Below are 26,082 nucleotides of genomic sequence, written 5' to 3' on the forward strand. Positions count from 1 at the left end.
TATATCCAGAAATTTATCAGTGTTTTGTAAGTTTTACAATGTGTTGGTGTATATTTGTTCATACTTTCTAATGATGCTTTGTATCTCTGTGACATTAGTCATTATGTCTCCTTCTTTGTTTCTGATTTTACTAATTTGAGTCTTCTCTCTTTTCTTCTTAGTCTAGCTAAAGCTTTGTTAATATTACTTACTTTTTTTTAGAAAAACAACTTTATTTTATTGGCCTTTTAAAATTATCTTTTAGTTTCAATTTTTATTTATTTATGCCCTGATATTTATCATTTTTTCCTTGTATTAATCTGGGTTTTGTTTGTTCTTGACTTTCTAGTTTCTTAAGCCACATCAATAGGTTGCTTATTTAAAATATTTCCACTTCTTTTTATAAAGGATTTATTGCTATCAACTTACCTTTTATACTGATTTTTCTGTTTTCTCTATAGTTTTGTATGATCTATTTCATTTGTTTCAAGAAATTTTTTTATTTTCTTCTTAATTTCTTCATGAGCTATTTATTGTTCAGGAACATGTTGTTTAATGTACATGTGTTTGCATAGTGTTAACAGGTTTTCTTATTATTGATTTCTAGTTTTATTCCAATAGTCAGAAAGTATACTTCATATGATTTTGACATTTCTGAAATTGCTGAAACTTATTTTGTGAGCTAACATATGATCTGTCCTGAGAATGTTTCATGCACTGATTAGAAGAACATGTGTTCTGCAGTAGTTGGATAAAATGTTCTATAATTATCAGTTAGGTCCATTTGATCTAATTTAACTCCATGTTTCTTTGACAAATTTCTATTGGGATGATCTTTTCATTAATTATGGTGGGATATTGAAGTCCCCTAATATTAAGGTATGTTAGTCTATGTCTTTTTCTATCATTAATGTTTGTTTTATATATTTAGTATGACTGGTGTTGGATGCATATATATTCATAACTGTTATATCCTCTTGCTGAACTGATTGCTTTATTATTATATAGTGAACTTTTATTCTCTTTTTACAAGGCTATATTATCTGTTACAAGTATTACCACTTTTAATCTTTCTTGATTTCTATTTGCATGTTATTTTTTTCCCCATTCCTTTACTTTTAGTATACATGTGTCTTTATAGCTGAAGTGGATTTCTAATACACACATATAGTTATGTCTCGTTATTCCATCCATTTGGCCACTCCATCTTCTAACTGGAACTATTACTTCACTTACATTTGATAATATTATTGATAGGAAACAATTTACTACCACCATTTGTTGCTGGTTCTTTGGTTGTTTTGTAATCCTTCTGTTCCATTCTTCTCTTATTTCTGTCTTCCTTTGTGGTTAAGTGATTTTCCTCTGGCAGTATGTTTAATTTTTTGCTTTTTTATTTTTACTGTATTTATTATAGGATTTTGCTTTGTGGTTACAACGATATTAGAAAAAAGAGTCTTATAGATATAACAAGTCATTTTGAGCAGATGACAAGATCAATCTGATGAGAAAAAAAGAACAAAAGGAAAACTAAGAACTTTACATTTTAACCCAATCCTTCCCACATTTTGACTTTTTATTGTCTCAATTACCATCTTCTTATGTTGTTTATTTCTTAACAGGTTGTTGTAGTTTACTGTTATTTTTGTTAGGTTTATTTTTTAGTCTTGATACTAATGATATGAGTGGATTACACCCCACAATTACAGTATTAAAGTATTCATAGTTTGCTGTTATATTCACCTTTTTCATTGAGTTTTCTTTAGAGCCTCGAATGTTTTCTTTTTGCATGTTAGGAATTTTTTTCTTTCAGATGAAAGAACACTCTTTAGTTTTTATGTAGACAAGTCTAGTGGTGATGAAAAACCCTCTATTCTTATTTTTCTGGGAAAGAGACTTTACCTCTCCTACATATTTGAAGAATGATCTGCTGGATACAGTAACCTTGGTTGGCAGATTTTCTTCCTTCAGCATTTTGAATATTTTGCCACACTCTCTCCTGGTCTATATTAGTTTCCATTGAGAAGCATTTTGCCCGACAAATCAAAGCTCCTTTATGTGTTGTTTGTACTGGCTGTTGTTTCAGACCCCTGGCATCAGAAAGTGGTCAATTCATGGATTGGTAAGAAGAATTTACTAACAGTGTAGGTTTGAAAAAGGATAGTGCTACTAGAAAGAAAGAACACTGCAGAAGTGTGAATTGGGCCATCTAAGCAAGAAAGAACTGAGACTGCCAGGGTGAATTTTTCCTTAGGGGTGTTTAAGGATCTTAAAGCAGGAGCTTAAGGGTAATTTCGACCATATTAGTCACATAGGTCAATATAAATCATTACGTTTGTAGAAATTTTCATGCCTTAATGTCAGCAAGGATTGCACAATGAGTTTTGATAAGCATGTATTCCAGAGATGTATAAAAATTCTAGTTACTCATGAATTTTGAGAAAGAAATCTAGAACCAGATGCCTACTTTATATAAAAGGGAAGTCCAGTTACTTCTAAATTCCTCAGATTAAGGAGTTTTGTCTCTTGGTGGTCCACTTCATGGTCTTCAGGTGATCTTTACTCTCCTCATTTAGCTTTTTTTTTTCCCCCTTGCTACTTTTTGTATCCTCTCTTTGCCCTTCTTCTTTGAGACTTTGATTGTTGTATGCCTTGGAGTAGTCTTATTTTGGTTAAATATGTCTGGCGATCTCTGACCTCTTGTACCTGGATATTTATATATTTCTCTAGGTTTAGAAAGCTTTCTGTTAATATTTCTGTGAATATTTTCTTGATCTTCCTCAAATCCCTCTTGAATGCCAATAACTTCTAGATTTTCTTTTAAGGTTATTCTGTGTATATAAGGTTATATCTGTATATCTTGCAGATGATTTTGTTTCTTTCCATATGTTTTAAATTTTTTTAATCTGATTATATTTTCCAATAGCCTGTCTTCTACTTGATCCATTATGCTGTTCAGAGCATTTTTTTTTTTCAGTTCAACAAATATCTTACTCCTTTCTCAAATTTATGTTTGGTTTTCAAAAGTATTTCAGTTCCTTTGCTAAATTTTTCTAAGTTTTTGAGTTGATTTTCTGTGTTTCCTTGGAGTTTGCTGAGTTTTATTAGAATTGCTATTTTTAAATTTTTATTTGAAAGATTATGCATTCAATCACTGGCTCTTGCTTTTTTCATTTGTAGAGGTCATGTTTCCCTGTTTGCTATTGTTTCTGTTGGATGTCCATATATGGTTTCAAATGAAGGATTATTTATTCCAGTCTTCACAGTTTGGCTTTTTTTGGTTGTTCTAGAGTATGTTTGCCTAGAAGCTGTTTTTTTGTTTTTTTTTTGTTTTTTTTTTTTTTCAGTTTTCAGTTTTTTTCAGTTGCTTGTCTAGAACTCTGCGATTAAAATATCAATCAAAGTAACCGGGAAGGAGTGGGATGTAAAATAAGTCAAAGCTGGCAACATCTTGCAGTTGAGGAAAGACAGGAGAAATGCTTTGAGTCAGATGTACAGCATAGTGGTGACCTTGAGCATTCTGTTCAGCTTGGAGTAGGAGTCTGCTCATGGATTGTGATACATCATAGTATCCATCCTTAGGAATAAAATTGTAATGATATGAGTAGAAACATGGGAGAACTAGTATATAAAGGAATGAAACAGTGAGATAATTGAATACATAAATAAAGAAGTGGAAACAGAAAAGACCATGACTTAATATGCAAGTACTTACATGGGGTTAGGCAAATCTACATGTGTGAGGGGTAAAGCAGAAATACTAAGTGCAGGCCCCCCAAATTGTGGTGGCCACATCGAGAAACTGATGGAATCTTTTTTTTTGCAGGGACTAGAAAGTGACCTTGGGATTAAAATTATTAAAAAGAGAGCTACTATAAAGAAAAGAGAGACAAAATGTGCCACAATTTTGAAAAAGGATTGAGTTTTAGGCAAACAGGTTACCTGGTAGTGAATTAATCTTTAGGAAACTCATGTTTAAAGTAGATATGCTGTCCATAATTATGTAAACTGCAACTTTTTTCTGGTCTTAATATTCTGTGGTTTACAAATATGAGAAACAGCTAAAATGAATGGGCTTTAACACCAACAAAAATACAGATAGCAAGTAAATGGAGAAATCAAAGCTATCTTAAATGCTAGTAATTAATTCTAAAAGTACCTAGCTCTCATTAAATTCTGCTTTATGCTGCATTCTTTAGGAGGATGGGATTGATTTGTGAGCAGCAAATCTGGTACAGCCACATTTTTTTTCAACATGAGAAACGAGGGAAATAACTTTTAAGACATTAAGTCTTTTAGAGCCTCATTTGTGATTAAATTGAGCAATTTTAGCTCACTGTTTAAAAAAGGACTATATAATGGAAAAATTATGCACAGAGTGAATAATAAAAGATGTGACTGGAGAGATTAAAAGTTAAACAAACCTGCAGAAATCACAGCATGACAGCAAATTCCAGATGGCTGCATTCCCCAGGGTCCTTGAGGAACTTCGAAAGGGTAAGCTGCGTGTCATCCAACAGATTTTTATCTCTGAAAGCCTATAAATGAAGGAAGAAATGTTCCTGAAAATCCACCACTTCAAAGAACAGTTGTTTTGAACTCTGTGTGAGGGCTTGGCCAAGTTCATGACTCAGTCACCCAAAAGAGCCCATGCCCAAGGGATTACAATTGTTCTAACAAGAACTTGCTCCTATGCCCTGAATGCTATTTGTTTTGCAGATGTATCTGAAGACAATTTTGAAATCTTGTGTTTTCTTTTCTATCTTCATTGAGGTATAATTGATGAATAGAAATTGTATATATTAGAGGTGTACAATGTGATGACCTCATATATGTAAACATTTAAATTATTATAGCAATGGAACTAATTAACACATCCATCACCTCACATAGTTATCTTTTTATGTGTGGTGAGAACACTTAATATCTACTCTCTAGGCAAATTTGAAATATGCAATATAGTATTATTAACTATAGTCACTACACTGCACATTAGATCCCCAGAACTTATTAATATTGTAACTGAGGCTTTGTACCCTTTAATCATTATCTCCCCTGCCCAACTTGATCCTCCCTCCTTCAACCACTTCCCATCCCTAGAAACTGATATTTTACTTACTGTTTCTATGAGTTTGACTTTTTTAGACTCCACCTGTGAGACCATACAATATTTATCTTTCTATGCCCGGTTTATTTTATGTGGAACATGTCCTCTAGGTTTATTCATGTCACGAATGGTAGAATTTCCTTTTTTAAGGCTGAATAATAAATATTTAATTATATATATATATATATATCACGTTTTCCTGATCCATTGTTCCAATAACCGACACTTAGATTGCTTTCATATCCTAACGATTGTGAATAATGGTGCTACGAAGATGAGAGTGCCAATATCTCTTTGAGATACTTATTTCAATACCTTTGAATATATACTCAGAAGTGAGATTGCTGGATCACACGAAGTTTTACTAGTTTTTAAAGGTAACTTCATACCACTTTTTATAATATCTACACAAATTTACGTTCTCACCCCAAGTATATAAAATTTCTTATCCATACAACAAACCCCTGTGACATGAATTTTACCTATATAATAAACCTTCACAGCTACCCTTGTTTTTTTTTGTTGTCGTTGTTTGTTTGTTTTGAGATGGAATCTCACTCTGTCACCTGGGCCAGAGTACAGTGGCACAGTCTCGGCTCAGTACAACCTCCACCTCCCGGGTTCAAGCGATTCTCCTACCTCAGTCTCCTGAGTAGCTGGTACTACAGGCGCCCACCACCACACCCAGCTAATTTTTGTATTTTTAGTAGAGACGGGGTTTCACCACGTGGTTTGACCAAGATAGTCTCAATCTCTTGACCTCGTGATCCGCCTGCCTCAGCCTGCCAAAGTGCTGAGATTATAGGCATGAGCCACCGCACCCAGCCTAATATAAAAGTTTTAAAAATTGTTCTTCTTTTTTTATTTTTTTTCTTTTTTTTTTTTTTTTTTTTTTTTTGAGACAGAGTCTCGCTTTGTCACCCAGGCTGGAGTGTAGTGGTGCGATCTCGGCTCACTGTAGCCTCCACCTCCCAGGTTCAAGCGATTCTCCTGCCTCAGACTCGCAAGTATCTGGGACTACAGGCGCCTGCCACCGCACCTGGCTAATTTTTGTATTTTTAGTAGAGACGTGGTTTCACCATATTGGCCCGGCTGGTCTTAAACTCCTGACCTTGTGATCCGCCGGCCTTGGCCTCCCAAGGTGCTCGGATTACAGGCGTGAGCCACTGCGCACAGCCTGTCCTCACTAACATTTCTTATCTCTTGCTTTTCTGATACTAATCATCTTAATATATCTGAAGTGATACGTGATTGTGGTTTCGATGTGCATTTACCTGATTATTAGTAATACTGAACACTTTTTCACATACCTTTTGGCCATTTGTGCATCTTCTTCTAAAAAATGTCTATTAAGATCCTTTGCCTATTTGTAAATTGTGTTATTTGTGGGGATTTTTGCTTTTGAGTTCTGAATTGAGTTTTAGCCTCTATCAGACACACGGTTTTCAAATATTTTCTCCCATTTCATAGGTTGCATTTTCATTATGTGGGTTGTTTCGTTTACTGTGCAGAAGCTTGTTAGTTTGAAATAACCTCATTTTATTTTTGCATTTGCTGCCTGTGCTTTCAGTGTCATATCTGATAAATCATTTTCAAGACCAATCTCAAGGAGTTTTCCCCTACTTTTTTTCTGTTAGTTTTATGGCTTTAAGCCTTACATTTAAATTTATAATTCATTTAAATTGTGTGTATGGTGAAAAATAAAAGTCCAATTTTATTCTTTTGCATGTGGATATCAAGTCTTCCCTCTACCATTTATTGAAGAGACTATCATTTCTTCATTGTGGATTCTTGGCACCTTTGTCAAAGATTAGTTGATCATATGCACATAGACTTACTTCTGAGCTGGCAATTCTGGCCCATTGTTCTATATGATGTTTTTTTGTGCAGGTATCATGCTGTTTTTATTACTAGAGCTTTGTAATGTAGTTTGACATCAGGAAATATGATGTCTTCTGGCTAAAGATTGCTTTGCTTACTTAGGATCTTTTGTACTTCCATATGGATTTTAAGATTTGTTTTTTTCTATTTGTTAAAAATGCCATTGAAATTTTGATAGGGATTGCACTGAATCTGTGGATCACTTTATGCAGTATAGACGTTTTAATAGTATTAATTATTCCAGTTCATGTAAAGAACAAATCTTTTTGTTTTGTTTCTTCTTCAGTTTCTTTCAGTAAGTCTTATAGTTTTCAGCATACAGATCTTTAACTTCCTTGGTTAAATTTATTCCTAAATATTTTATTTTTTAGATGCTTTTTAAAATAGGTTTGTTTTTCTAATTTCCTTTTCTGATACTTTGTTATTAGTGTATAGAAATACTACTGAACTTTGCTTGTTGATTTCATCTCTTGTGACTTAACTGATTTTTTTTTCTTTTTTTTCTTTTTCTTTTTTCTTTTTTTTGAGACAGAGTCTTTCTCTCTCGCCCAGGCTAGAGTACAGTGGCCCTATCTTGGCTCACTGCAAGCTCAGCCTCCTTGGTTCACACCATTCTCCTGCCTCAGCCTCCTGAGTAGCTAGGTTTACAGGTGCATGCCACCATACCCAGCCTGGCTAATTTTTTCTTTCTTTTTTTTTTTTTTTTTTTTTTTGTATTTTTAGTAGAGATGGGGTTTCACCGTGTTAGCCAGGATGGTCTCGATCTCCTGACCTTGTGATCCACCAGCCTCAGCCTCCCAAAGTGCTGGGATTACAGGCATGAGCCACCGTGTCCAGTCTATTTGTTCTAATAGTTATTTTGTGGAATCTTTAGGGTTTACAATATATTCAATTATGTCATCCCTAAATACAGAAAAAAAGTACTTATTCCTTTATAATTTGGATGTCTTTTCTTTGTTTTTCTTGTCTAATTGAATTTTGCTAGAACCTTTAGTAGTATGTCAAACAAAAGTGTTAAGTGTGGTGACCTGTATTATTTTTGGTTTTGGAGGAAAATATATCATCTTTTCACCAATAAGTATGATGTTAGCTGTGGGCTTGTCATATATAACTTTTATTAAGTTAAAGTTAATTTCTTCTATAACTAATTTTTTGAGAGTTTTATTATAAAGTGGTGACACATTTTGTCAAATGTTTTCATTGCATCTCTTAATATAAATCATATTATTTTTATCCTTTACTCTGTTAATGTGGTGGGTCACATGTGTCAATTTGCATATGCTGAGCTATTCTTGCAAGGAAAGGATAAATCCTACTTGATCATGATGTATAATCTTTTTACAATGTGATTGAATTTCATTTGCTAATATTTAGTTGAGAATTTATGCATTTATGTTCATCGTGGATATAGGTCTGCAATTTTCTTTTTTTGTAGTATCATTTTCAGATGTTTGTATCAGAGTAGTTCTAGTCTCATCTAATGAGTTTGCAAGTATTTCCTTTTACTCCATTTTTTTGAAGAGTTTGAGAAGGACTAGCATGCATTCTTCTTTAAATGCTTGGTAAAATTCACCTGCTAAGCTAAGCTGGTTGGTGCTTGACTTGTCTTTGTTATGAGGCTTTTGATTACTGCTTCAATTGCCTTACTGTTTATTGTGCTATTCAGGTTTTCTGTTTCTTTGTGATTTCATCTTGGTAAGTTGTATGTTTCTAAGAATATATTTCTTCTAGTATCTTGAATTTTTGGCATGTAATTATACATAGTAGTTTTTATGATTGTTTGTATTTCTTTTGCATCAATGATAATGTCTCCTCTTTCACTTACGATTTTATTTGTGTGTCCATATAAAAATTTTTTTGTATCTTTTCAAAAAAACAACTCTTACTTTTATTGATTTTTAAAAATTGTATTTGTAGGCCTGTATTTCATTTATTCTGCTATAACATTATTGTTTTCTTCTATATTCTTCTATAATCATTACTTTCTTCTGCTTTGTACTGATATTTTTTTTTCAATTCCTTGAGGTATACAGTTAGGTTGTTTATTTGAGGTCTTTTTTATTTCTCAATATAGGCATTTATTTCTAAAATTTTCCCTCTTGGAACTGCTTTTGCTCCACCACATACGTTTTAGTTAGCTTTCTTTCTATTTCTGTTTGTTTCAAGATATATTTAATTTGTTTTCTAATTTTTCTTTGACATACTGGATTTCTTTGACTCCACATTTACATTAACAGTGAGTTTTATATTTTCTTGTATATTCATGTTCAGGATAATGTTCTGTAACTTTCACATATTTATGAATTTTCCAATTTTCCTCATGGTATTTATTTCTATTTTTATAACAGTATGATCAAAAAAGAAACTTGATGTTTCTTTTTAAAAGATTTCAATCTTGTAATATTTACACAGACTTGTTTTGTGGCCTAACATCTATCCTTGAGAATGTTCTATGTGAGCTAGAGAAGAATGTGTATTCTGTTGCTGTTATATGCATTATTGTATATATATCTGTAAGGTCTATTTATCTGTAGTGTAGCTCATCTCCAGTGTTTCCTTCTTGATTTTCTATCTCCATGATCTGTCCATAGCTAAAAGTAGGGTATTGTTGTCATCTGCTGCTATTTTATTCTTATATGTCTGTCCTTTGTATTCTACTAATATTTACTTTATATATTTAAGTTCTCCAATATTAGGTTCTTGCAGATTTACAAGTGTTAAATCCTTTTGATGAATTGAACCCTAATTATTACAAAATGTTTTTCTTTTGTCTGTTTTTACAGTTTTTAAGTTTATTTTGTCTTAGTATAACTATCCCTGCTCTCTATTTGTTTGTATTTGCATAAAATATATTTTTTATTTTCTTCACTTTCAGCCTGATGTGTGTGTCTTTAATGCTAAAAGATGCCTCTTGTGTGGAGTGTATTATTCTATCAGGTTTATTTTGATTTTTATCTATTCAGAAACTCTGCACCTTTTGATTAAAAAATTTATTCAATTGACATTTTAATTTTGTCTAACTATTTTGTAGTTCTTTGTTCCTTTCTTTCTCTCTTGCTTTCTCTGGTATTTGCTTGCATTTTTGTTGGCATATTTAAATCCTTTTCTGTTTATCTTCTGTGTATATACTGGAAGTTTTTTTCTTCATGGTTACTGTGAAGCTTACATTAAAAAAATCTTATAGTAATAGTCTAATTTAAGCTGATAACAACTTAAGTTTAATCATATACAAAAACTTCACTTGTACGTCTCCCCCACCACATATATGCTAGTATTGTTATCCTTTATGTCTTTTAAAATTATGTATCCATTAACAAATTATTGTAGCTATAGTTATTTTTAATAAATTTGTCTTTTAACTTTTATACTAGAGTTAAAAGTAATTCACTTACTACCACTGTAATAGTTGAGTAATCTGAATTTAGCTCTGTATTTATCTTTAACAGCAAGCTTTATATTTTCTTATATGTTCATGTTGATCCTTACTACTGTTTTATTTTAACTTGAAGAACTCCTGTAGCATTTTTTGGTAAAACTGACCTAGCTGTAATTAACTTCCTGCGATTTTGTTTGACCGGGATTTTTTTTTTTTTTGTCTCTTCTTAATTTCCAAAAGACAGATTTATTGGGTATAGTAATCTTAGGCAACCATTTTTTTTTTCTTTAAGCACTTTGAATATGTAATTCCACTTTCTCCTGACTGGCAAGGTTTCTGCTGGGGAGTCCACCAGTAGCCTTATATGACAGTAATTAACTTGTATGTGACCACACTCTTTTTTCTTGCTGCTGTTTCTGTTTGTCTTTCACTTTTGGCAATTTGTTAATAATATATCCCCTGGTGATGTTTGTATTGATCTTGCCTGAGGTTCCTTGAGCTTTGTGAGTCTAGATGTTATATCCCTCCCCAAATTTGGAAAGTTTTAGTCTTTTTTTTTGTTTTATTTCTCCTTCTCTCTTCTTCTCTGAAACTCCAATAATGTATATACTTGTTTGTATGATGGTATATCATTGGTCCTATATGCTTTCTTTACTCTTTAATATTTTTTTTCTTCTAACCTGGTAATTCGCAGTGGCCTGTTTTCAAATTTGCCAGTTCTTCTTCTGCATGATTGAGTCTTCTGTCAAAGCTCTTTACTGAATTTTTCAGTTTTGTTATTATATTCTTCAGCTTCCGGACATCTGATTAATACCTTTTTATGGTTTCTAAATCTTTATTAAGCTTATTATTTTGTCCATATATTGTCTTTGAGGTTTTATTTAGTTGTCTATATGTGTTCTCTTACATCTTCTCTTCTTGAGTTTCCTTTGGATGATTATTTTTAATTATTTCTCAGGCAATTTATAGATCTCCATTTATTTGGGATTATTCATTGATGCCTTATTAATTCCCTTTGGTGATGTCTTATTTGACCAGTTCTTTATCACCTGTGTAATCTTGTACTGATGTCTATGCATTAAAAGGAACAATCACCTCTTCTTGTCTTTATAGTCAGGTTTCAGCAGGCAATGACCTCCTCTTGAGTTCCTAGGGATTGCAGTCAATCAGCATTGAAACCAAGTCGTATAGCTGCTCCTAGGTCTGCACTGGGGTCCATGATTCACATGTTGTTATCAGGTGCTTGGGTGAGTGTGGATTCTGCTTGGTCTTTAGACAGACAGGAGTGTCTCATTAATCTTGGTCAGTGGCTCTGGCACTGGGCAAGGGTTCACCTCATGATCTGCAATTAGGTTCACAGATGATAGGGTCTATTACCAAGTCTGTGGGCAAGTGTAGCTTCCAGTAGCTCCCTAGGAAATCTCCCACTGGGTCAATGGGTGGATTACTGGGCAAGTGAGATTGCTCCTGTGCTACAGATTCTTGAGGCTAAAACTAAGTCATATGGCCACTTCAGGATCCACAGTCATACTGAGGCTGGTAGCCTACCTTTGATAGCACAAACAGGCATGTCTCCCACTAAGTTGCTGGGCAGGCAGGACTGCCCCTTGACCATGTCTGAGAGGGGCTGGAGCTTAGTAACAGGCTCATTTCAGGATCTATAGCTGGACCAAGGTCAGTTTGCCTGTCTTCATGGGAAAATGTAGGCATGTATTTCACTAGTCCCTGGGTGGCCCAGACTATTCCTGGACTGCAGCTATCAGAGCCTGAGCCAGGTCACAGGCTGCATCAGGGTCCACAGCTGGTACTGAGATCATTAGGTCTTATGCCTAAGGCATGGATAGGTGTGGCTCCTTCTTGATCCCTGGATAGATGGTGTTGGTGGCAGGACCAAGGCCAAATGGGGCTGTAACCAAGTCCACAAGGGGACATGGCCTTTTTTGGGTCTGTAGTTGGGACCACAGCCGGTAAGCCTGGCACTTACACACTGGCCTAATTTCTCAAAACAATTTTATTTGGTCTTGGGCTTTACCAGGGTTTTGCGGCCTCCTATCTGGATACCAAAGTCTCACAAAATCACATTTGTCTATGGTTTGCTGCCAAAATACTGTTGTTGGAGGGATACAAGTGGGTAACCTTTTATTCCTACAACTTGCTGATATTATTCCTAAGGCTTTTGCGTTCTGTTAACTCTATAATAGGTGTCATAGGAAAACATGGGACTAGGTAGTACAAGAAAAATTTGGGGCCCCCAAGTGAGACCTATGTTCTTGATTCATGAGGTACCCTGGGACTTTAGAGAGGTTTGTTTCTGGAAAGCTTTCCCTTCTAAAAACCTTTAACTCTTGTTTTTATGGAAAATAATTTTGCTTTGTGAAATAGTTAACAAAACATTCAGTCTTTGAAATAAGACAGAGTTGGTTTTGACTGTTGGACGTGCTACTTTATTGGCACTATGCTTCTTAATTAATTTCAGTTTTTATATTCTTTTTTTAAAAAAAAGGGGAATAACAATGCTTATTTCAAGAGTTGTGACTATAAATGGAACACGTTACTTAAAGTACTCGACACTTCGTAAAGCACGCGATAAATTTATTAACATCCGTTTTTCTCCCTTTCTAGTGCCTGTATGTGGATGTGTTTCAGATTTCTAAATCACTGATCTCCTCACACATTGTCTCTAAAATTTTACCCTGATTCAAAATAATCTCCCATGTATAACTTGAATATAATGCAAGATGCATACAATGTGCCTGATAACTGAATCCTCTCTGTCCTTAAAACACAAAGTGCAAATGTGCGCACACCCACACAAACACACACACACACACACAGAGGCAAAAGTGTATAACACAAAATAGTTACATTTTAAATGCTCAGTGGCGCCATCTAACTATTGGTACGTATTGGAATGGCAGTTTTAGAGTTAGAAATATGAATTTAAACTTAGATGGGAATTAGTCAGCTCAGAAAAAAAAAAATTCTGATATTTTAATAGAAATTTTATTTTGTGCCACTAGCAAATTTACTTTCCCCTTTTCCAAACCATGGTTTTCATATTATTTCTTGCTTTCAACTTCTAGTACCACTGCACCCATTACTCAGCTAATGACCTTGCTTAGAAATTCAAAGAGATCAAATAATCAATATGTTACCTTCCGCATCCTCCTACTATTGATATGCACATACACATATGTATTCTGAGTCTCTTGAATTAAAAAAGATGAACTGCCTTGCCATTATTTAAGATAAAAGTCATCAATTTTTAATGGATCATCCTGCCTACTCAGTGATTCTACTGTTACATACAATTATCTCCCTTCTTTCCTTGAAATTATGTTTGCTTATTGTATTCCTCCCCCACTACACTGAAATCTTCATGAAGGAACAGCTTATGTTGTTTTGTTGTTGTTTTATCTTTCTATTCCTAACATCTAAGATTATGCTTGGCATCTAATGAGTACTCAATATTACCCTAATTAAATCTGTGTCTTCTCATAATTAGTCACAAAACGATGTCATATTCAAAGTAATGTTAAAAGTAATTAATCCTGTAAAGTACTTTAAAACTTTACTTAACATCTCTGAAAGAGGCATCACAGAGGCAAGTTTATTTCGTGATAATATTTGTCTCCTGAATCATCATAGTCACTCCAAATATCTTCAATTTCTCTCTCTGTTTGTCTCTATCTATCTATCTATCTACATATCTGATATTTACGTGTTTCTTCCATATTAAGATTAACTCTACAATTAGTGGATAAATTAATTCTTTTCAGGATTCTTTAAAACATCTCAATATTCCAAACATTACAAACACTATCTAAAAGGCTTTCAGATAAATACAAAAACAACCTTATTAATTTTGTAGCAGGTGAACGTTTAAATACTTATAAATGTCTGTCCATTTTAAAAGTAAATGAATGGATGATTGATTGAACCATATTCTACATGTGACTTGATGTATTATAGTGGACAAGCATGCATTTCAAGCCAGTCTGTCATGGCCTCAAACTCCTTCCATGGCACTTATTAATGGGTAAGTATTGATATGCTAATTAATCTCTCACATTTTGTTTGTTCTGGTCTGTTAAATGGCAGTAAAAATATCTACCATGTGTGCAAGAATGTGAGAGTTATATAAAATAATAGTAAATTACTAGCAGGTGGTTTAGACTTGAAAGTATAGTAGAAGCTCAACTTCTACCATATATACTATGCTTTTTAAAAGTCTATGCAATGTTAAAAGTATAGCTGCTCCTTAACTTACAATGGGATTATGTTCTGATAAACTCATCATAAGCTGAAAATATAAAAGTCAATTTAACACACCTAACCTACTGAACATTATCGTTAACCCAGCCTACTTTAAACATGCTCATAACACTTACATTAGCCTACAGTTGGGCAACATCATCTAACACAAAGTCTATTACATAATAAAGTGTTAAACATCTCATGTAATTTATTGAATACTGTACTGAAAGTGAAAAACAGAATGATTGTGCTCAACGTACAGTTTCTTCTGGATGCTGCTTTTGCATGATTATAAACTCGAAAATAAATAAAAATATTAAAAAATAACCCCATGAAGATCATGCTTCTAGCTTTTAGCACTGGCACTATTTCAATTTTTATAATTTTTCATCTCAAATACCTCACAATAGCTTAAGAACACAATCCCCGGAAAACTACATTTTTATCTTGCCAGAAGTGCTGAGGATCATTAAATGTTTGCCATCACTGATCAGAAAGCAGTTAGCATCTTTTTATCAAAAAAACAACAAAAAAAAATAAATTTTACAAAATTCCTATGGAAAATGCATTTTAACTTAACTGTGTGAATTTTTTATGTCATCTGGCTTATGAGATACATTCTATAATTTGATTTAAATGGCAGTATTATTCTTTTCCTTATTTTTACATTTATTCTTTATTGTCTGCAGAAAAAAATGATATAATGAAATACTCAAGGTGTGTCCATCTTTGAAGTTGAGAACAGTTAGTCTCTGAGAGATTATTAGTACCTCTAGCAGGCTCAACATCATATAATTCAATCTCCTTTGAACCTCAATTGAGTGCTGATAGTGCTATTTATTCTGCATTTGAGATGACAGTTGATGGCTGATATTTTCTGTGGGGAAAGCATAGCCTTAAGAAACAAACTTTGCATGCTTAACAGTGAATTGTGGTACAGCAACAATATAGACCCAACTTATTTTTAAAATTCCAGCAACCAAAACAAATAAAAAATATGATGTTATGATGTATGTATTATAATATTTCTTACATTAATAGAAGGTGAACTACATGTTATTGTAACAGAAAATCCAATTTACCGTCTGTTGCCTTCAATTTTGATTTGACAAATGCTCAGTCTTACACTGTGTTTCAAGTCCTGTCATTTATCTTTTGGAGCATGTGTTGTAATGTCTCCTTGAGGCAAATGAAACTATCTTTGCATTTAATTTACTGAAAACACTTAGGTGTATTTGAGTTTATTAGGTGCAAATATGTGGGAAGCGAATTCTGTTGTTAAGATCTTTTTGGCATGTGAAATCCATCACGACTTTAAGTTTGGAACTGTTGATTGCATCCTTATTTGTGTGACAAGAAGAATGCGCGTGATGACTATTTTTATTGTCCTCACATATACACCATGTAATTTTGTGATCCATATCAAACTTACTTAAACAACTTCATCAATTGTAAATATTTAATTATTTCCTTCAAATAGTTTAATTAGATAGAAAAATCAAGTTTTCCATAGGCTAGAATTATTTTACAATATGCATTAAAGAAAAACCTTCACACTGTAAAATGTTAGTTCTCTTTATTCATTTACTATTAGACAACTATTCCAGAGAAAGCAAAATTGCATGTAAAGGAACATCTTAGAAACAAAATCTCACATTTAAAAATAATTACAAAGACTGCCAGTTCATGTTGTCATATGAAACACATTTTTTTGTTGTCATTCTGTCCAAAAATTCCAACAAAAAGACAGTAAATAAATAAGAAAGTATATATTCTCTAACACATAGAGAATAGAGAGCAAAAGAAAGCAGATGAAATACATCAACAATATTTTAGAAGATGGAAAGAGTATGAATGACTATACTACCTGATTTGCATAGTGGAAAAAGCTGAAATCTAGATGCTGTGTTAAGGGATGGCTAATCAAATTTAATTCAATGCATCACAAAAATAATCAAGAAAAGATTGAAACTGAAGGCAACTAGTACCACTTGTAGGGTTGCCAGGTAAAACAGAAGACATGGTCGGGCGTGGTGGCTCATGCCTGTAATCCCAGCTACCCGGGAGGCTGAGGCAGGAGAATGGCTTGAACCTGGGAGGTGGAGGTCGCAGTGAGCCAAGATGGCAATATTGCACTCCAGCCTGGGCAACAGAGAGAGACTCCGTCTCAAGAAAAAAAAAAAAAAAGACACACAATTACATTTGAAAATGAAAGAACATTTTTTAGAACACTATATCCCAAATATTGCATGGCATATACTTAGGCTGAAACAAAATCAGTCAATCTAAAATTCACATATGACTGAGCATCCTCAAATGTTTTATGCTAAAGCTTGCAACCTACTATGAGGATAGGTTGAGAAGTGGTACTGAAATCTGTATAAGGATTAATTGAAAGTGGAAGTAATAAGCAGTGTAATTACTCGATTTCCTCTCTCACCCAACCCGTAGTGAAAACCACCTCACTGCAGCCCACAGGCAATGGAGTTTTACCCCCTGAAGAAATTGAACCAGAGACGCTATATTTAGGGAGAGGCATTCCGTACAGTACATCAGGATTGAGTCACCATCCTGAAAATACTGGAAGTAAAAGTCTGAATAATGAAAAATAAGACCCTCTCGCATATTGTCTTCACTCATGCTATAGATTATAGAAGGCAGAATCACCTACTACAATTCCCATCAATCAGAGATTTAGAGATCCCTTTTGAGAACAGGCTCCCCTAAAGAAAGTGCACAGATACTTATGTTTGAGGGTCACCAAACAAAGTGGCCCAGGTCTCCCTCTTTTTGACCACTCCACAGCAAAACTGAGATTTTGGCAGTATCATCTCATGCTTATAGGAATTATTTTAGATTTTCGGTATCTCCTTCTGAAATAAGAAAGATTGCCAAATAGTCATCCACTTATTCATTCATCAGACAGTTGTTGGCCCAAACACTCTTTTAGAAACTGGAAATACCTCGGTAAAAAAAAGATCAAGATACACTTGACAACTTCTAATATGAAAGGAAAAAAATGTAAAAATTTAAAAAGACAAAGAGATAATAAATCAATAGCAATGAAAACCGATGGTTAGTAGATTCAGAAAAATAAAAATATATCTTGCCCTAGTATAAGAACAGCTTGTTCTTTTTTTAAAAAATTAAGATAATAAAAGGTACTTGGAAATGTAAAAAAAAAAAAAAATTGAATCAAAAATATTTTTTAAAATGAATTGGAGTAAATATCAAATAAAAAAATAGAAAAAGACAATTAGAGAGGAACAGAAAAATAATAAGAAATTAGATAAGACAGCTAGGTCAACCAACATAAGTTACAGAAAGGGAAAAAAGAAAGAGTATTGGAGATTATAATTACATAAAAATAGAATTCTAGAATTAAAGAAAATAAGTTTTTATATAAAAATATGGGTCAAATATTCAGAACAATAAATGAGGAAACACACATATGCACAAAGAACACACTATTTGTGACACAGTAAAACAAGAGGGATTTAAAAAAAAATCCCAAAATATTCCAAATCAAGAGAAAACGAATTCACTTTTGCATATGAAGGACCGGAATGAAAATGACATCAGACTTCTTCAAAGTGGCAAAAGTAGATGGAAGTCTAATGAGTAATGTCTTAAAAAAATCTAAGAAAAACGTATTTGTGACTGAAAAGTCTCAATCCAGCCACTCTACCAATCAAGTGTGAAGACAGAATGTTTTGAGAGTTGTTTTCAGATTTTCAAGATTTCAAAAACTTATCTCCAACCATCTTTTTTCAGCAAGAAATTTAAGGGAATTTAACCCTTCAATAGTAGAATATAGTAGGTCATGTATGTAGGGTAAAATAAAGAAACAACATTGTAAACTTATTTGGTAATAGCTGTGTTTGTATCAAAACAGTTAAAGAATTGAAAGTGGTTTCCTCTGCAGTTTGAAATATGACTGTGTACTTTAGCCCACGATATTATGTTTTTGTTGCTGTTGTTTGTTTATTTCTTTGGAGCCCTAAAGTACTCTGCCTTTTAAAAATGCATATAAGCAATACTTTGGTAAAAATTAAAGTTAAAATTAAATCCATGGAGAGCTACATGATTCAATTACCTCTCTGCACAGAATAAGAAACTCCAGTAAACACTATATCAATTGAAGCCATATAATTCCAATTATCTCCTGGAATCAATTTATGCAATTTGGATAAAACACTTGTTGAACTTTGATTTTAATGACTTGAGCAAAATAATGTTAACAAATCTAAGACATACCCAAAGATTCTTACAATTTCTAAAGCAAAACATCAATAAAAACGTATCTTCAGAAGGTATACAATTTATTATACTTCCAAAATTTATTCTGTAGTCACTTAGTAACATGAATACAATGAAGTGACAGGTGTTACTTAATGTCCTTCACAGATCTTAGTTCTTTAGCTCCAAACATTACACTTTGGTGATTAAATTTTGTTAATCACAGGCTTAATGATTAAAGTGGAGGTGACTTCTAGTGAAATAATAAAAATGTAATTAATAATAGGTCCTACCAAGGAAAATCAAGCACAAAATTGCTGAGTCTATTTTAAAAATAAGAGCGAGATAAAAAGCGATAGCAAAGAACTAAGACAGTTTTATGCTGCTTTACTTACCCCAAAGCAGTAATTATTTGGAAAGTTATATCAATCTAAAGTGGACTCTGATTGACAGGAGAAGCAGATGTTTTCTTTCTCTCTTTTCAAAAAATTGTTACTTAAATTATCCATATAATAATGTACACAGACCGTGCTTAGAATGAGCCTATTTATTTATGCCAAGTGGTTTTGGTAAATATCAGTAGTAATGGTACCTAATGAAAACAAATTCTTGGCTAACTTCTTCAGTAAAGATTTGCTTCCATTTCCCTTTTCTATTTGGCCTTCACCCATTTTATTTACCCTGTGGATAACATGGGAACAGTGAGCGTGCCCCTCCAGGACATTGGGAAAACTGGCAAAATGCTGGTATTCCTATCATGCCTTTTATACTCTGGAGTTAAAGTGATAACTTCTGGCAGAAATAGCCTTTTGCCTGGAGGATGTCTATACCCAAACCAGAGTAGAGGGAGGATTTTCTGATGCCATCCAAAAGTTAACAAGAGGGAAACTGAGGAGATTGGTCATGGGGAAGTGTAGACAACAGATGCAAGAATAAGGATGAGGCTACTCCAGCACAAAGTGTTAATTACTCAATTATACTTTTAAAACCATAAATTGTGACTGTTATGCCAACATTCAGCATCGGTATGAGAAACTCTTTGATACCACGAAAATTATTTCTAAATTGTTTTAGTCAGTTATCCAAAAAATTCATTCAGAAATATTTATTTAAAAAATTTTACAGAGCTTCTACTAAGTACCAGGCATTTTTTTAAAGTGCTAGGAACAAAACTATGTACTCACAGACTATTTTTTTGGTCTACTCAAGCTTACATTCTAATGGGGGTAGAGGGAGGTTGACATTTCAATTAAAGAAATAAGTGAAATATTATGCAAGATGAAGTTAAGTGTGTTCCTGGTGGCGAATCCATACAGGTCTGCAGCAATGTCAATTACTGCCTCTTTAGGAAAAAGAATTTGACTGAGTGGCATAAGGCAGAAGGAGAGGCCAAGGCAAGTTTTAGAGCAGGAGTTAAATCTTATCAAAAAGTTTTAGAGCAGGAATGTAAAAAGTAAAGTACACTCGGAAGAGGACCAAGCAAGTTACTTCAGAAATCAAGTTTGCAGTTTGACCTTTTGATTTGGGATTTTATACACCGGCATGCTTCCAGGGTCTTGTGTTACTTCTCCCATGATTCTGCCCTTGGGGTGGGCTGTCTGCATTCTCAGTTACTTGCCAACAGACAGTGCCTTGTGCTTACCAAAATTTTGCACATGCTTACTTGAGGTTTTCTTCTCTTAACAGTCACGTTCCTAGGGGAAGATCATATAACAGTTAAATTCTGCCATTTTGCCTCTTAGTGTGTATGCTCAAGGCCACTCATCCAATTCCTGAGATCTTATCAGGAAAATGAACACCAGTTTCAGGTTTTCCTATCAATTGGGAGACTGACTTTTTCTGGCACCTGCTGCAATCAATTATTGTTTTAGAGGGACAGCTTAGCAACTGCTTGACCATCAGCTGACGGTCACGTGACATTCCTGGTGGTGATGGCGGATGCCCTCTCCTGCCCTGCTTATGCCTGACTAGCTGCCTACTATAACATTTTCGCCCTCAAGGGTCAAAAACCCACTTCTTTGGGGAAAATGGTTGCCTCCTGCTGACAGAGACATGATTGTAGTTGTGCTGTTGGTCTTGGCCTCTTGCTAGCTGTCAGGGGAGGGTTGGCTGCATGGGTTGATGAAAGCTGTATCCAGTGGTCCAAGGGAGACAGGGGCAGGATTTCACCTGCCATGTCTCACTGCTGGGCAGTTTAGGGTCTTCTGTAGATGAGTGACTCTTGAATATTGACAGGTCATATCTCTCACTGAGGAACTTCTAGAGTTTGGTGACCTGAGGGCGATAGGAGACAAATTGGGTTATTTGATTTGGAAGACATGGACCAAAAAGGAGCAAACGTACGAGACTAACAACTGGTCCTAAAAAGGGAAGAACCCAGCAGAACCATTTCTAGCTTGCTTCCCAATTTAACTAACTCTGGGAGGCTTATTCCCATACACTAGAAGTGGCTTGGTTTGGGAGTTGTCTGACATTTTCTTGCACTTTTCCTGATTGATTTACCCAAAGGCAACATTTTTTATCTAGAGAAAAACAAATTCCTCTCTGTGCTTCTATTAACATATCTGGTCCTCAATGATTTTGGAGGACTACACCTGCTAAGAAGTCCATTCGTTCTTGCACAATTGTTAAGGTTTTAGCCATGACATCAATGTTTTCGGCTATTTACTTTGAGAGCTGGCTACAGGTTAAGGAGGGTTTTGTGATTTCAACAATCGTGGTTACTGTAGCAACTATAATACCAAGTCCCATGATGAGGAAAATTAACTGGATAGCTCTCTTCACCCTGAGCAAGATGGAATGCCTATGGATTGGTACTGGAAGAGATAGATTTCCAGGGACTATGAAAATATCCAGGGATACATAGCCTATGGTACAAGTTACAGTCCAGTTAGTGGGGAGGTATTGGGGAACTGATTGGCTACAAATATAGAGGGCTCCTTGGTTTTTAAGACAAGTAGAGATGTCAAAATGAAATAAGGTGGTGAGGACAGCTCAAAAAAAAAAAAAAAGAAAATCCCAAGACTGATGACATGCCCAGGTAGATAGTGGCTATAGTCACGCCTGCTAAGACTTGGGTGCATGGGGTTGCTAGCTGATTCAAATATGTGTTCAGATTTAGAATATAGATCCAGATTGTTACATTACCCATCCCTCTTGTTTCTTCTGAGCTTAAGCCAAAGATCACTAATTGGCTCACAGGAATAAGCAACATTAATCTAAATTGCAGACAAAACTTCAAAAACAATAAGTATACAATCTAATAACAGGTGTACCATAGTTCTTCAAATTCTTCATAATTTTTCTCTTGCCAGTCCTCATTTTTATTAAAAACAAATCATGATAGGACTAATTTGTTTTCAAAACATGTTTTAGAGTTATTGTAGTTTGCCTGATTATTTCCATGATAAACTACAGCAAGAATAATTATTTGCCATATACATTTATATTTAAATTGACTTTGATGAAACTTCATTTCATAAGGAATCTCAGATAAGAGCTTTCAACACCTTAAGTCTAGCCATGTGTTTGTGCCATCAAATCTCTGTATGAGTTGGATAAACTTCTGGCCTCTCAATGTTCCAGTATAGCTTGGGGCTCCTGGGCCTGTCAAGAAAGTGGCATCTTTACTTGCCACAAGAAGAAACCCTGTAAAGGGACCATGCAGGCAAGGTATGAGACCAGTTTTCCCAAGGGGCTTTTATTAGATCTGTAAGTTGAAATTGATCTTTTAAAGGAGAGCATGCCATTCAAGTTAAAGTCTTGATAAACTAAACAGTTTCTTCAATTGTATCCTGTTGAAAAATAAAAAAAATAAATGGATTCTTACTGCATTTCTGCAAGTAACTTTATTGCCAGAAGTTAAGAATACTCATAAATAGTTTCCAAATTTTTGAGAAATCTGGTAGAGAGAAATATGCTCCAAATTTTATTTATAGCATTTTTCTAAATTGTTAAAAGCTGTAAATAGTTCAAAAGAACAGTTTTCTTGGCTTTGAAAAACAAAGTATTAGCAATGTTTTCAGCAAAAAGGCATGAGAGGATAATTTTAGTCTTTTACTAGTTCAGTCCATGCAGTTAATGCCTGTTCTGTTTAATATTCATGAACATTTCAGCTCTCCATAAGAGTCTTGAAAGTTTTTCCCTCTATTCTGTCACAGTATCCAAAGTTATCAGAAAACCCTGCATTAAGAGCTCTTGTTAGAGTCCTATAACTGAATATAAAGCAAACTTTTAAAAATATCAAAATAAGACAACAATTGTCCATGGATGACAAAACATCTTAGATCAGCCATAGTCAAAAACACAATTGAAAAGGAAAATTTACTTCTGTGGCATGCACTAACTTAACAGGTCAATTATAATTATTATTGATAACACATGCTAAGACATATCAGAATTATAAGAGACACAGAATTTCTTTTATAGAATCAATTTTTCACAAACCTTCCACAAATTGTTTAAACTTTTATCTTTATCCTAACTAAAAACAATGCTTTAACCTTCTAAACTAGGCAAAAATAATTCACATTCCCATGCAGTCTTATACTCTTTTGCCAAAAGCACATTCTACTTTGGTTACATGCTATTTCGAAACCCTTGATGTAGGGCTGCCCAGGTTAAAGTTATTCATTAAAGATCTAGGTAGGTTTCACAGGAGAGATAGGGCTAGAGGGAAAGAGGAATTCAGAAGTTGGGTAAATATTAAGTAGGCACTCATCTTGGAGGAAGTGCCATTTTCGCCTATTACTGAATAGTAGTTGAAGGAGAGTTGCTCAGAGAAGGAGACTAGCACAGGAGAGGCAGCTCTTGAATCCAAGAGAGAAATTTATAATTTTACTTGTCCTTGGCTTTCTCCTTAGCATAACCTGGAGGAAGCTGGAAAGTTCATAAAGCAGCCAATAGTTGAGCCTGCCTTTTGTCTCTGCATTTTATTTTCTTAGTCCTGGCCCCCTAGTCCTGATCTCAGTTATAAAAGACCGAGGATTCTAGTTTGATGATTTCCTGTATAAGGGCACTAGGTTCTAAGGCCAATTTATGTAATTTTCTCCCAGTTCATTTTTAGGCCAAACAGTATTACAAAGAAAAAGTAGTGTTTTAAGATTTGGAGGAATTAAATATCCCAGTTTTGGGGTATGCATCTGAGGTGCATGTCCTGTGATATGGACATGTGATTACCCATCTACAAAGAGAGAACAGAAGAGGAAAAAAACAAGGAAGAAGAAGAAGTCCCTTCTTATTCTTCTACTATCCTGAATACAGCATCCCTCATTCGTACTTAGGGTTCTGGAATAAACCAGTCTTACCATTTACCCTTAACTTTTTTCTCATCTCATCACAATCACCTACTTGAGAACAAAGGACATACCAGAATGAATAGTGGACCAACTGTTCACCCTTGGGGTTCTGGAATGAGCCAGCCTTACCATGTATGATTAACTGTGCCTTCTCCTCTGTAGCCATAGGAGAGAAACCTAAGTCTCTTGTGTCTGTGACTTTGAGCTGGTTTATATCTTTTTCTCCATAACCTTATAGTGACTCTTGCTTGGAGCATTCCAGTAGCAAAATGATCATCTCTTTTCTTACATTCCCATTTCCCATGTTCTTTAAGTAGTTGAGAAGCCTGTATCTTAGCTAACTGCTGCAAGTGGGGTGGACTTCCCTCCCTTTGAATATACCTTGAAGATCTTGATGCATATTAAGAAGGGTGTGGAAGTGATTAGAGAAATGTAGGCTACAGGAGGAAGTGGGAGGAAATGAGAAGAATGATCATGGAAAGGCTTCATATGCTCACAACAGCAACAGCCCTTGGATTTGAGAGGGCAACATTTATTTGCCCTCTTGACATAAAGTAGTAACCTCCGGAGGACTTGGGGCTTGGAGTAAGAACTTGCAAATGGCAAAGGGAGAATTTTCCCTCCTCCCAAAGGGGTGTTAATTCAAAAAAAAAGCGCAAATAGGTGGAGATCCTTAAAGGGCCACAGACAGAAGTACAGAAGTAGGCCCTATGCAGGCAGATAAACTGCTTGAAAAGCCACTGGAAAACTCAGCCCTGAGGTGTAGCAGGAACAAAAAGTGTATGGTGAGTCTTAAGGAGCCAGCACAGCCAGAGTTCCAAGTAGTGCCTTTCCCAGCAGTGTGCCAGCAGACAGGGGAAGGATTGGAGGTCAGCCAAGCTGGTAGGGTAAAAACAACTATAAATCTTAGGGGATAGCTGCAAGAAAGCCTGTGTCTTTGCTGCCACACAAGCCCAGCAAGAGCCATGGGCACATGAATAATAGGGATTGTGGGTTTAAGAAATCATGTGGCATGTGAAGTGAAAGCAAAGAGGCAGACTTGCCCCTGAGGTAGATGGTCCAGCAGGTGCACAAGGCCATTTCAGCATGCACTCAGAACAAACAAGAGAATAGGCCATGAAGGTTCTTGGGAAAGGGCTGATTTTAGTTTAAAAAAAAAAAAGAAGAAACCTCAGACATTGCATGATTTCAGGCTTTAGTCCTACCACTCTTGTGAATCTCCTGTCCAGGAGGGCCATTGGTGCTTCAGTTCTACTTGGTGTGGATTCCAAGGTCCTTCTCACCCCCAAAGGCTACCCATCAGGGTGAACAGAGAGACCAGCCTGGAGGAGCAGAGCGACTTGTGGCCAAGAAGAATTGTTCTGGGGTTTGGTTTGCAAGAGGGCAAAAGGGCAGAAGAAAACGACATATGGAGGTTGAATGCCCCCAGCAGAATAAGGCAAGGCATAGGGGTGTCTTGCTACTGGGGAACATGTCTGAGTCACACAGCGCCAAAGTATGTAAGCAGTGGAATGTATCTAAGACACGTGGGCCAAGCAGGCCACTGTTTGATTTTTGACTTGGGGTTTTATACATTGACATACTTCCAGAGTTTTGCATTCCTTCTCCTCTGATTCTTCCCTTGGGTTGGGTGGTCTGCATTTGCAATGACCTGCTAGGACTTGGGAGGGGAGCATATACAATATGTTTACTGGCGTTTCACACATGCTCACTTGAGGTATTCTTTCCTTACATTCAAGAGCTGAATGTTCTTAGAAGGTCATATACCAGTTAAACTCTGCCATTATTCCTCTTAATGTGCAGGCTTGAGTCCACTTGCCCAACTCCTGAGCTCCTAGTGGGAAGTTGCTGATCACCAGTTTCAGGATTTTTTAATCTGTTGGGTGATTGCCATTGCCTGGCACCAGCTGTGACCAATTATTATTTTAAAGAGAGGCCTTAATAAC

Source organism: Macaca fascicularis, chromosome 2 (assembly GCF_037993035.2).
Source record: "Macaca fascicularis isolate 582-1 chromosome 2, T2T-MFA8v1.1".
NCBI classification, from domain to species: domain Eukaryota; kingdom Metazoa; phylum Chordata; class Mammalia; order Primates; family Cercopithecidae; genus Macaca; species Macaca fascicularis.